We start from the raw sequence: 4,000 nt of genomic DNA on the forward strand, positions 1-4,000 counted from the left end.
TGAGCTTTAAGCCAACTTTTTCACTCTCCACTTTCACTTTCATCAAGAGGCTTTTGAGTTCCTCTTCACTTTCTGCCATAAGGGTGGTGTCATCTGCCTATCTGAGGTTATTGATATTTCTCCCGGCAATCTTGATTCCAGCTTGTGCTTCATCCAGCCCAGCATTTCTCATGATGTACTCTGCATATAAGTTAAATAAACAGGGTGACAATATACAGCCTTGACGTACTCCTTTTCCTATTTGGAACCAGTCTGTTGTTCCATGTCCTTTTTTAACTGTTGCTTCCTGACCTGCATACAGATTTCTCAAGAGGCAGATCAGGTGGTCTGGTATTCCCATCTCTTGCAGAATTTTCCACAGTTTATTGTGATTCACACAGTCAAAGGCTTTGGCATAGTCAATAAAGCAGAAATAGATGTTTTTCTGGAACTCTCTTGCTTTTTCCATGATCCAGCGGATGTTGGCAATTTGATCTCTGGTTCCTCTGCCTTTTCTAAAACCAGCTTGAACATCAGGAAGTTCACGGTTCACATATTGCTGAAGCCTGGCTTGGAGAATTTTGAGCATTACTTTACTAGCATGTGAGATGAGTGCAATTGTGCGATAATTTGAGCATTCTTTGGCATTGCCTTTCTTTGGGATTGGAATGAAAACTGACCTTTTCCAGTCCTGTGGCCACTGCTGAGTTTTCCAAATTTGCTGGCATGTTGAGTGAAGCACTTTCACAGCATCATCTTTCAGGATTTAAAAGAGCTCAACTGGAATTCCATCACCTCCACTAGCTTTGTTCATAGTGATGCTTTCTAAGGCCCACTTGACTTCACATTCCAGGATGTCTGGCTCCAGGTCAGTGATCACACCATCGTGATTATCTGGGTCGTGAAGATTTTTTTGTACAATTCTTCTGTGTATTCTTGCCATCTCTTCTTAATATCTTCTGCTTCTGTTAGGTCCATACCATTTCTGTCCTTTATCGAGCCCATCTTTGCATGAAATGTTCCCTTGGTATCTCTAATTTTCTTGAAGAGATCTCTAGTCTTTCCCATTCTGTTGTTTTCCTCTATTTCTTTGCATTGATCTCTGAAGAAGGCTTTCTTATCTCTTCTTGCTATTCTTTGGAACTCTGCATTCAGATGTTTATATCTTTCCTTTTCTCCTTTGCTTTTCACTTCTTTTCTTTTCACAGCTATTTGTAAGGCCTCCCCAGACAGCCATTTTGCTTTTTTGCATTTCTTTTCCCTGGAGATGGTCTTGATCCCTGTCTCCTGTACAATGTCACGAACCTCATTCCATAGCTCATCAGGCACTCTATCTATCAGATCTAGGCCCTTAAATCTATTTCTCTCTTCCAGTGTGTAATCATAAGGGATTTGATTTAGGTCATACCTGAATGGTCTAGTGGTTTTCCCTACTTTCTTCAATTTAAGTCTGAATTTGGCAATAAGGAGTTGATGATCTGAGCCACAGTCAGCTCCTGATCTTGTTTTTGCTGACTGTATAGAGCTTCTCCATCTTTGGCTGCAAAGAATAGAATCAATCTGATTTCGGTGTTGACCATCTGGTGATGTCCATGTGTAGAGTCTTCTCTTGTGTTGTTGGAAGAGGGTGTTTGTTATGACCAGTGCATTTTCTTGGCAAAACACTATTAGTCTTTGCCCTGCTTCATTCTGTATCCCAAGGCCAAATTTGCCTGTTACTTCAGGTGTTTCTTGACTTCCTACTTTTGCATTCCAGTCCCCTATAGTGAAAAGGACATCTTTTTTGGGTCTTAGTTCTAAAAGGTCTTGCAGGTCTTCATAGAACTGTTCAACTTCAGCTTCTTCAGTGTTACTGGTTGGGGCATAGACTTGGATTACTGTGATATTGAACGGTTTGCCTTGGAAATGAACAGAGATCATTCTGTCGTTTTTGAGATTGCATCCAAGTACTGCATTTCAGACTCTTTTGTTGACCATGATGGCTACTCCATTTCTTCTGAGGGATTCCTACCCGCGGTAGTAGATATAATGGTCATCTGAGTTAAATTTACCCATTCCAGTCCATTTTAGTTCACTGATTCCTAGAATGTCGACATTACTCTTGCCATCTCTTGTTTGACCACTTCCAATTAGGAGGGCCAAATCAGTGATGACAGTGGGAGGAAGCAGAGTGGGGAGTCTGGAGTGATTCTAGGACTAGTAACTTAAGCAGGAGAACAAATGCTTTGCTTCAGTGCCCTAAAACTCAGAAAACACAAAAATTGTGATGAATGATTTTAAAAGCTTGATCCAATGATGAAGGTTCAGCCTCAGCGAATTTTCTGTTTCTCTAACAAAAGCCACACTGGCCCCACATAACACACTGTGTTTGCACACTGCTTACAGAGCCATTGGCAACAGTGATGGCTGATATGACGCCCTCAGCTCTGCTCTCATTTGTCCTCCCAGAGTTAGCAGCCTTTTGTAATTTGCACAAAGATGCCACAAAAATAAGCTGTATCTTTGAGTTGTCACCATTAGAATGAGAATTTGCCCTTGCCCCCAAAGGAAGTGAATTAAGATTCAAGGTCAAGAGTCAAGGCAATGAATAGAGACATCGGTATACACTCACCACCTGGGAAAATATTTGTGCAAAATAGGTTACTAGTAGTGGGTTCTAAATTACATGATAGACTTTTTAATAAATTTTGTAGATTAGGGCTACTATGCGAGCCTGAAAATTTTCCAAAATGTCTGTTATTTTGGCTTTGACTCTAGCCTGGAGGAATTCATTATTAAACTTGTTTACCTTGCAAGCTGTAATAATTGATATTAACAATAACATTCTGCTCATAGCTCTATGCTGTTGAGCTTAAGAGTTCTTCAAAGCTCTTCTGCTTAGTCCATGTCTTCCAAAGATAGATTCGTTTCCAAGTTTAAAGCTAAATTGAAAATCAAACTAGGTGAGGGGGAAGAAATGTTTGAAACTGGTTCTTTTCAGGTTCTCTGGGCATTGGACATGCATCTCACATTTCCAAAGAGAAAAGGTGAAAGTGATGAAGGGACAGGACCTCCTGTTCTGGCTCACACAGGCCACAATTTTCAAAATCAAAAATAAGAAAGAAAAAATATTTCTTTGACTTCTTCCAAAATATAGGACTATCATCTTTGTCATGTTCATTTATACACTCTCCTACTAGAAGAGCACAAGTTTTCCTTCTAAACTGTGGGAGTTGGGACTATCCAAAGCTGCAATTTAGGGTCAGGGAGCAGGATACTGAATAGCTTTTTGAGGATCTTTCTATCTGAGATTCTTCTATAGAGTTTACAAAAAGGAGTCTGAGAACGTGTTTGTCCTGGGCCTGTGTGTGTGTGTGCTCAGTCACTAAGTCGTGTCCAACTCTCTGTGATCCCTTGAACTGTAGTCTTCCAGGCTCCTCAGTCCATGAGATTTTCAAGGCAAGAATACTGGAGTGGGTTGTCATATCCTCTTCCAGAGGATCTTCCCAACCCAAGGACTGAACCTGTGTCTCCCACGACTTCAGCATTGGTAGGTGGATTCTTTACCACTGAGCCACTGGCTTAGTTCATATAATCAAAACCTTATTGCATGCTCACTTCAGCAGGGCATATACTAAAGTTGGAATCATACAAAGAAGATTAGCATGGCCCCTGTGAAGGATGACATGCAGATTCATGAAAAGCATTCCATACTTTTTGAAGCTCCAGACATTATAAAACTCTTAGAGGAAAGCATAGGCAGAACACTCTTTGACATAAATCACAGCAAGACCTTTTTGACCCACCTCCTAGAGAAATGAAAATAAAAGCAAAAAATAAACAAATGAGGCCTAATGAAACTTAAAAGCTTTTGTATAGCAAAGGAAACCATCAACAAGATGAAAAGACAACCCTCAAAAGAATGGGAGAAAATATTTGCTAATAGAGCAACTGACAAAGGATTAATCTTCAAAATATACCAGCAGCTCATGTAGGTCAATATCAATAAGACAAACAACTCAATAAAAAAATGAGTGGAAGA

General features: G+C 40.1%; 1 non-coding gene across 1 annotated transcript; it reads left to right on the forward strand.

Moving 5' to 3' along the window:
* Nucleotides 1-3,570: 3,570 nt before the first annotated feature.
* On the forward strand, nucleotides 3,571-3,676 carry LOC133233843 (U6 spliceosomal RNA). Its single transcript, XR_009731891.1, has one exon. It is a non-coding gene; the product is annotated as a U6 spliceosomal RNA (small nuclear RNA).
* Nucleotides 3,677-4,000: the final 324 nt, after the last annotated feature.

This window comes from Bos javanicus, chromosome 20 (assembly GCF_032452875.1).
Source record: "Bos javanicus breed banteng chromosome 20, ARS-OSU_banteng_1.0, whole genome shotgun sequence".
Taxonomy (NCBI): Eukaryota; Metazoa; Chordata; class Mammalia; order Artiodactyla; family Bovidae; genus Bos; species Bos javanicus.